General features: G+C 45.5%; 1 long non-coding RNA gene across 3 annotated transcripts; it reads right to left on the bottom strand.

Annotated features, from left to right (window-relative positions):
* Nucleotides 1–577: 577 nt before the first annotated feature.
* On the bottom strand, nt 578–8,409 carry LOC116868388. 3 transcript variants are annotated; one of them, XR_004382810.1, is made up of 3 exons: nt 8,273–8,409; nt 7,059–7,095; nt 578–1,079 (listed from the first exon to the last, which is right to left on the bottom strand). It is a non-coding gene; the product is annotated as an uncharacterized LOC116868388 (long non-coding RNA). The 3 variants fall into 3 exon arrangements; XR_004382808.1 differs by lacking the exon at nt 8,273–8,409 and adding an exon at nt 8,131–8,202; XR_004382809.1 differs by lacking the exon at nt 8,273–8,409 and adding an exon at nt 7,455–7,472.
* Nucleotides 8,410–8,690: the final 281 nt, after the last annotated feature.

Genomic DNA, 8,690 nt, shown 5'->3' with positions numbered 1-8,690 from the left:
TGCATGATGGGAAATGTGGGTGTTCGTTAATGTTCTTTGTACCTTGGCTTATTTTTAAAGTTCTCTATAATAAGAAGTTAAAAAAAAAAAAAAGAGAAAGGAAAGGATATGTTTCAGCTGACTGGTCTCAACACTGCAAGGACCACACCCAAGTATATGAGGATAACCGGAGAGGGCTGGGGGTTGCTGAAGCCATGTGACTCTTCTGGTGTCCTCTGACCCCTGACTGCGGTGATGTTTGACCCGGGGCTGTGGTTTCTAACGCTCTGCACTTCCCTTCCTGAACATTCACGAGAAGTGGTCCTGGGTTTCCATCAACCTGAAAGTCAGGTTTCTAGCTTTTCCAGGCTCAGTAGGTCCGAACCCACCCAGCTCTGCACGCTCGCTCTGAATTCCCCATTTCTGTTGATGGTTGAGTACTTCCTGTGCTGCTGTCACAGACTGGAGTCACCTTGCCGAGCCGTCTTCAACTGCCCGCTCCTCTTCTCCCTGTATATCCACGTACTCGGAAGGTTCTGTGGAGTCTTCTTTCACAGCTTCACCTCTCTCGTTTCCACTCTTACAGCTATCATCCAGTCCCAGGTGTGGATCCCGTCCTGTGTGCCTTTCCTTCCCCACAGCCATCTTCCTGCCCTTACAGCCATCCTTCCAGCTGTCTGCCTTGCCCCTGACCTTCAGAGAGTGCCATGAGATCAACAGCCTAATGTATAGTCTGAAGCCAAAAGAGGGGGAGTCATGACATAGACATTGCAAACCCCAAATTCCTTCCCTGACAATCTCAAGGGAGTCTCCCTCAAAGGAACTTGGAATGATGTTTATCCCAGGCAGCCAACAAGGGGGGCACCACACCTCCAATAGAGTCTAACATATATAACATTATTTCTTCACCAATTGTTGATAGGTCCACGACACCCCAGATCTGGATGATAAACAAGCAAAATCCAAGGTTGCAAGGATCCCATTCAAGAGGGTCAACAGACAGATGAAAACTCAAATGACAGAGAAGGAAGATCCACAGATGTCTGCTAATTTCTCCAGTATGCCCTACAGTAGAGCAATAATTCATCGGGTCTTCTAAACTGAGGACAGAAGATTTGACAAATTACTTTCAGATTTGTTCATTCATTCATATGAAGTCATACAAAAGTGTACTAAAAAATCATCCTTAGGGATACACTTAAAAATCATCTTTACTCAGGAAAAATTATATTAAATGACACTGGAACCATCCGGATAATTCAGGCTATGCGGTCACCAGGAACGGCCAGCCTCAAAATGCTTGAAGAGAAAAATGATTCCATTGAGGCCCCAAAACGCATTTATTATTAGCCTAGATTAGCAATCCCTTTTTTGAGGAGGGATTTTCTCCTTCCAAGGTCAGTCATAAGCATTTCTTGGGGCAAGGGTGGATAAATGAACTGATCAGTATTTCCCTATAATTTTCTAGTTGGTTCTGGTAAGGAAGGATCCTCTTTCCTCTTTGGAGGTAATTAAGGATGTAGTCATTCAGGATGTGAGTCTTGTGGAACCAGCCAGCCAGAAAAAATGAAGACAACATAAGAGAGATTTGAAGGACTGGAGTTCCTGGTTCCAAGCATGACTGAGGCCAGCAGACCCCTTCCTCTCTAGTTACTCGGGTTTAGAAAGCTTTCTGCTTAATTAGGTCTAGGGGTTTTCATCAATGACCACAAGAGAATCTTTGACAAACACAGATCAGTGGTAGTATGAGCAGGGCAATTGAACCATGTGAAATCAAAACAATGAAAGAAGAGAGCCACATGCTGGGTCTCCCAGAAGGCCAGTGGAATGACCCCAACTCTTTAAAAGCTAAGCTTTTTAAAGGACAGTCACTCTCCCCCTCTAGAAAATGATCGGGTTATGTCATAAAAGGAGCCAGTTTTAAAATGAGGACTCAATGATCCTATTACCTAATGTCATATCATGAGAAAAATCAAACTTTGGGACCAGAAAGAGATATCCCCGCCCCCTCCTTCACAATTTTCTCAAATTCTTAATAAAAACTGCATATCTTAGGCAGAAGTTCTCCAATGCCAGATTTTCCACTAACATTCAAATGCTGGTTCGCTCAAGCTCTTCCTCTACTCATGACATCTAGGGCAGCTGTGTCACTTGCAGGGTAATTTCCAAATGCCTCAGCTGGGCAGTCGGGACTTCCAGAATTGGGCTTGACCTTCAACTTCATTTCCCACAGCTCAACAATATAAACATCTTACACCAATGGTGCTGGTCTCTGCATGCTTTCCCACTGGTGACGCTCACTCCATTTCCATGCTCCTTAGGGCTTTGTTACGGCTGCCCCAGCAAATTCACACAGGAGGGCTTACCATCCAGGAAGGGACATGATGAGCGAAGCAGCGAGTGTGACAGATACCTGCCAGCACTCTGACAGGAGGAGCATCTACCTCAACTGTGGGAGATGAGGGGGAGTGTTCCGGAAGTTTCCCAGGGGGAGTTACTCTGGGATGTAAAGCCCCAGAGAAGTGTGTGCCCCTGTGTAGGAGCCCTGGGCCAGTGGTCTTGCTGTATATTTCACCTTCCTACTTCTGCCCCAGACAGCCAGGCCATGGGTCTGTAAGGTAGTGTCAGGTGCATGCCTGACCTGGCGAGATGAGCTTGGGGAGTGGTTACCTGTCCAAGCCCATCTCCCGTAGCAGGCGGAGCCAGCAAAGGGGCTGGAGCTACTGAAAGAAAGAAGCACCATGGTCATTCATAAAACAAACTCCGGAGGCGCAGAGGAGGTCCCAGTAAGCAGTCTGGCGGGTGGAAGGTGCCAGCGGAGGGAACCAGAAGGGGTGGTGGGAGCCACAGGTGCATTGGAGCTTCAGGAGGGCAGGGAGCTCAGAGGGCTTCTGCTGGGACCCGCTCCCCTGAGGCTGGCTCTGCAGCGGCTGCGGAGCCTGTTTTGCAACTTCAGTTCGTTTCCCAGGAATGGAAGGGAGAGGACGTTGGGGTGGCTGATGACCTCTGAGACACCCATCCCTTTTCAATTCCTTCCCGGATTCAGCACCTTGGAGGAATGGGCTCGATGATGTTCGGAAAGAGGATGCAGTGGCCAGGCCATCTGACTCAGCATGCCCTTCCTGCCCCTTCCTGTGCCTTACGTCCTGTGCCTTCCCTCTGCCCGGCAGGGCTTTCCTTCCCTCCTGTCCTCCGGATCTCTCTGGAGCATCACTACTCCCTGGGCCATCTTCCCAGACCTGGTGCAGCACCTATCTTCCCTTGTATCTTTGTGTGTCCTAATTTTGATTATTTTGCTTCGTTTATTGGATAATTTGATTATTTATCAGTAATTAGTTAACTGTTGTAGCTCATAAGCTCAGGTGGGGGGTAAACCCTGGGCCTTAGCATAGTGCCTGGTACACAGTAGGTGCTCAGGACATATTCATCGCGTGAAGGACTGATAGATGCACATCATGCACATAAGGGAAGATTAGGTAATTTACTTAAAGTCACACATCTAACAAGTGACCTGAAGGAAAAGTCAGATGAATGCTACATTACCAGTCCTTAGGCAAAACACACACAGCCCTCAACCCCCAAAGTCCCCAAACTCCACTGTGGACCCTTTCTCAAGCCTTCAGGCCCCTGCCCTTTCTTTGTAGGAGAGGGTAGAAACACTTTTGAGAAACACTTTTTATTACACTACTTGAGAAACACTTTTTATTACACTACTAACCGAAGTCCATAGTTGATTTGGATTGCCTGGATTTTTACCAACATCTTTTCATTGTTCTGGGAGCCTGCCCAGGTGCCACGAGTTTAGTCTCCATATCTCCTTGGGCTCTTCTTGGCTGTCTTGGTTTCTAAAGCTTTCCTTGTTTTGGGTACCCTTGCCAGTTTTGAGAACTACTGGTTAGAAGGTCTCGCAATTGAGATTTGCCTGATGTTTTCCTTGTAATTAGCTTAGGGTTACAGTTTTTGGGAGGAAGGCCACAGGAGTAAAGTACTATTCTCATCACATCATGTCAAGGAGACATCACCATGACTTCCTACAGTGAAAGTTGGCCTTGATAGCCTTGCTGAGGTCACGTCTGTCAGGTGTTTCTATTGTAAAGCTACTTTCCCCATTGCCACTGTCTCCCACTGTATTCTGTGTAGTGGAAGGAAGTCGGGATGTGCAGGTCACATTTTAGAAAGAGGAACTATGCTCTGTCTCCTTGAGGGCCTAGCATGTCCGTGAATGATTTGGAAGCCTTCTGTACTGGCATTTTATCCACCCACCCTCCCTGCTTTTCTTATTTATTCAATCTTTTATTTATATCGGCATAGACTCCTAGATATTTATTTGATACTTTGTTATTCAACAGCACTTTATTTTTTGGCTCAAATTATTCTAGCTTTGGACATTGGAGATCTTTTAGTTGGCTCTGGTGTCCCTTTGTTGTGTGTGCAGGTGCGTTTTCTTCCTTTCCTCTCCCTCCCTCCTTCCTCCCTTTTCTTTCTGTCTAGAGCACACCTCTACATTCTGGAACTACAAGATGCTCCAGGCTCATTGTATATATTTTTGGCTCCAGTCCTAGAATCAGCCATTTTGCCAAAGAACCCTGGTTTATTTTACTGGAGAATTATATTAGAAACCAAAATCTGGGTGCTATGTGTACTCATGGCTACCAGAATATCGATTCTAGATCCCCTCAGCTGACAGAGCAAGGAAAAATGTGTGAATATTAAGCCATGTATATATACTATATATGCATATTTAAATATTTCTATGTCACCTTCTATAACTATATTAAAAAACATGACTTCATACTATGTCTCCCAATCTAATCATAAAATGTCTGTAACCTCCCACTCAAATAGATGGCATTCTGGCTCTTACTACCCATCATCATTTACTTAAGCATTAAATTCCAGTATGCATGTAGAGAGGTTTCAGAATTAACTTGTATCACTGTGAGAAACAACTACATCAACCAGAGCACAGTGCTTATGTGCAGTTACTTTGCCTTTAGCTTTACAGACTCTAGTCATTTCAAAAATTAATTAGGTCAACATGTTTTCCCCTATCCCTCCAGTGATGGGTACCTTTATAAACATACATTAATAAAGTAGTCAGATGCTTTGCTCACATTCTACATTCCACCCTGGGATTCTGCCAACCTCCTAAATGATGGGTTAAAAAATATGCACATATTAAGTTTCATTCTTTGTGCTGAAAAGCTCTATAGGTTTTGACAAATGCATTGTAGCATGCATTCACCATTATAGTAGCAGGTAGAATAGATTACTTTGAGTACAATGTCTGACATCCTGTCATTTCTGCAGTGAATATTGAATATAAACCTCTAAAAGATAAAGATGCTCTAAAAAAATCACTACTACATTAAAAAAAAAATCTCTTAACATCCAGTCTGTTTAAAATTTTTCAATTGTCTCACAATTAAAAAAAAAAGTAACTGTTTAAATTAGGATACAGAGAAATCTCAGTATTACTCTTTGTGTTGTTCTTGACGTCCTTAGTCTCTCCTTGATTTGAGTCCAACATCTGGCTACAGTTGGGTTGTGATTTGGCTAGAACATCTACTCAAACTAGTGGATTTGTACTTATATCCCTTTTGGTGCCATTCAACTTCCTTTGGTACAACTACCTTGGCTTAATATCAATTCAGCTGGCTTACTAGGTAAATGGACTCAAACACCAACAGACTTTAGATGGTAAACTCCACAGTAGGTGGAACAATTAGAAATCTAACACTCCCTCTCATATCAGACCCAGAAAGAGGTTCCTTTCTGCACCTAACAACACTTGGGTACCTGTCATGGGAGTGAGCTTTTATAACTGAACTTTGACAGAAATAGAACTTGAGAAAGTACTGGGGAGTAGAGGGAATATATTTGGAGGCTTTCTTACTCTTCTAGATCTGATTTTAAGTATAGTATAGAGGTTCAGGTCCAGGTAATTTTGGTTTCAATCTCCTTTATGATCTCTATACTAAAAACTTCATTGCTTGGTCTTGAACCATACTTGGTAAATGCGCGATAATATTACAATACCATCCGACAACTCCTTCGTTGTGTTTTGGTCAAAGATTTCTGATGACCCTCATAAATGGGATCAGATTTGCAGCACAAAAGCCCATTGGCTGTCACCCATAAATCGGACAGAGATCTGCCATCTTGGTAAACTAATGCTTGCCTTCAGGCTCATCCAGAGCCCACCTGACCCATAAAATTCCCTTAGATTAGGTGATTCTAAGAATGAGAAAAACTGGATTTTGGTCTGAATTAAAAAACTTTCACCACTCAAAGGGAATCTGGAGCTATCTTTTCCTATGCCTTATCATTCCATTCTTTACAAAAGGCCTGAAGAGAAAAATCCCATGAACTTTGGCTCAGAGAATAGCAAGAGAGCTAGACACTGTCACTAAGGTGATGGAAAACCTCATCCCAGAGGCTCATAAAATCAGACAGGCGGTGGTAGAGGCTAGAACCCTCTAGATACCACACAGGGCTCCCAAGGTGGAACATAGGTCATCTTAGAGGAGTGTTGCACCTGTGTTCCTCGAGACCTCTTCAGAATCTTAAACATTATTAAAAAGATCTGAGAAACAAATATGGAAATCAGGAGAATAGGCAATTTAGCTAACACCTCTGTATCTGGTTCTACAAGCTCTGTAGATTGGGAATGGAACCAGTTCTCCCGGCATAATTTTGAGTAAATTGGCTCTTGGTTTAGAAATGGCCGACATGCCCTGATTAAGATCTATTTTGCTAGTATTTATCTGTGTTGTAGGAGTCAAATGTGTGACCTCCAGAGTTCAAATGCTGACGCATAGCAATTGTTCTATCAGATGAACCGAGTTTATGTGGCAACAGAAGGAATGAGAAGCTTCCTTTTATCTGACTATAGGCTAAATTCTCTGAAATGCCTTTAGATCAACCCAGATTACGGCGAAGATCTGCATTTCGCAGAATAATGTCCTCCGGGGCTTATACTGTCTGCTCTTGGCCAAAACGGGACTGAAAGAGAAGAACCTGACTGATACTTAAGAGTCAAAACCCGCTCAAATTGAGAAAGGAAAAAGCAGTCCTACCTTTAACCATGCTGGGAGGACAGACAGGTAAGACCAGCTGCAAAATAAACAGAAAACATTTTTTTCCCTCAAGACTGTCAAATGTCCTAATACCCCTCTCTTTGAGTGATTATTGATTCGGGTCAATGACACCGCCAGACCTACCTTGTTTTTTACATTTATCACTGTGGATAGCCCATTGCTCAGCCACAAATAGCACTCAAATCTCAGTTAATCCCTGCTTCTCCGAAAGCAGCCTGAGAAACAGCAATTAATCCAGAAACGCCCATTTCCTGTGCACCGTCCTCAGAATCCTGCTTCCCTCCTTTCTCTGGTTCTCCCTCACTGCAGTCAGGCCAGTGCAACCTCGTGTCCCCACACCAAGCCCACGGCTATGAGGCTGGTAGCCGCCATTACCTGAGGCAAGCGTTTGCTATCCCTGGGGTGCTCCGGGGGCAGTTTATGGGCTACCAGGGGCCAAATAAAACATTTCATGCCCGGCACCTGGGTGGCTCAGTCAGTTTAGCCTTCAGTTCAGGTCAGGATCCCAGGGTCCTGGCGGGAGTCTGCTTCTCCCTCAGCCCCTCCCCCTTTCTCTCTCTCTCACTCTCTCTCAAATAAATAAAATCTGGAAAAAAAAACAAAACACAAAACAAAACAAAACAAAACAAAAACAACCACCCCAAACCCACCAACACTTCATGCTTACACCTTCCGCTTTCTCCTTTCTATAATTTTTTTTTTTTCCTTGTTCTGGCAGCTTCTTACACATTTATAGGCGCCCACATTTCTGCTTTCCAGATTCTTCATCCCCCCCTACTTGGTTCTTGGTACATTTTTCTTTCTTGGAGTAAGCCGCTCTGGTCCTTTTCACATTTCCCCAAGTCCCCTGGACCGTTTCCTCACCCTATGATTTGGCTCTGACAACGGTCCCCTGCATTTTCCCCGCTGCTGTCATTTCTCTCCTTGACCTGCGCGTTTCATTTCAGCTGCTGGGCCGCCAGCGAGCTGCTTGCTTGTTGAAAACGTTGCTTTGGCTTTCTCCTTTCCTTAAGTGCTTTTATTCTGCAGCATTTAAAAAAACATTTCTCACCATTCCGTGCTTCCTTGAAAAGAGATCCAAATAGCCTTCCCTCGCTCTTTCATTTTACTTGGCCTTTCTCTGTACCGCATGGTCGCTGTGGGTGGTGCCGGGCCCCGCCACCTGGCCCTGGAGGTCCCATTTCCCCTGTTACCGCAAGATCCGCAGCGACGCGGCATCTTCCGACTTCACAACCTCCAGGATTTCACAACCTCCAGTCTCCCTTGCACATTCGGTTCAGGGCCCCGGGAGTGGCACCCACCGATTACAACAAAATGTAGTTTCCCAAGACTGCCCTCCCCTAGCTAACTGGGGAAAGGGTGGCCTCGCCCGGGGCGCGGGGAGCGGAAGACCGCCGCTGGGCAGCCCTCCCCGCAGCGCGGAGCCGCTCACCATCCCGGGTTGGGAGTGGGGGTGCTGCCCGCAGGTGCCCGCACTTGCCGCCTGCCACCTGCGGCGCCCCCTGCAGCCCTCACCGTCGCAGCGGCCGCAGAGTCCAGGGCGCCCACCTGACTTGCCGGCCTCTACCAGCTGACACCGCGCTCTCACCTCTGCTGCAGACTCGCCCATCT

Source organism: Lontra canadensis, unplaced genomic scaffold, assembly GCF_010015895.1.
Source record: "Lontra canadensis isolate GAN:19392208 unplaced genomic scaffold, GSC_riverotter_1.0 scaffold15, whole genome shotgun sequence".
NCBI lineage: Eukaryota > Metazoa > Chordata > Mammalia > Carnivora > Mustelidae > Lontra > Lontra canadensis.
This window is presented reverse-complemented; position numbering and strand designations above follow the sequence as displayed.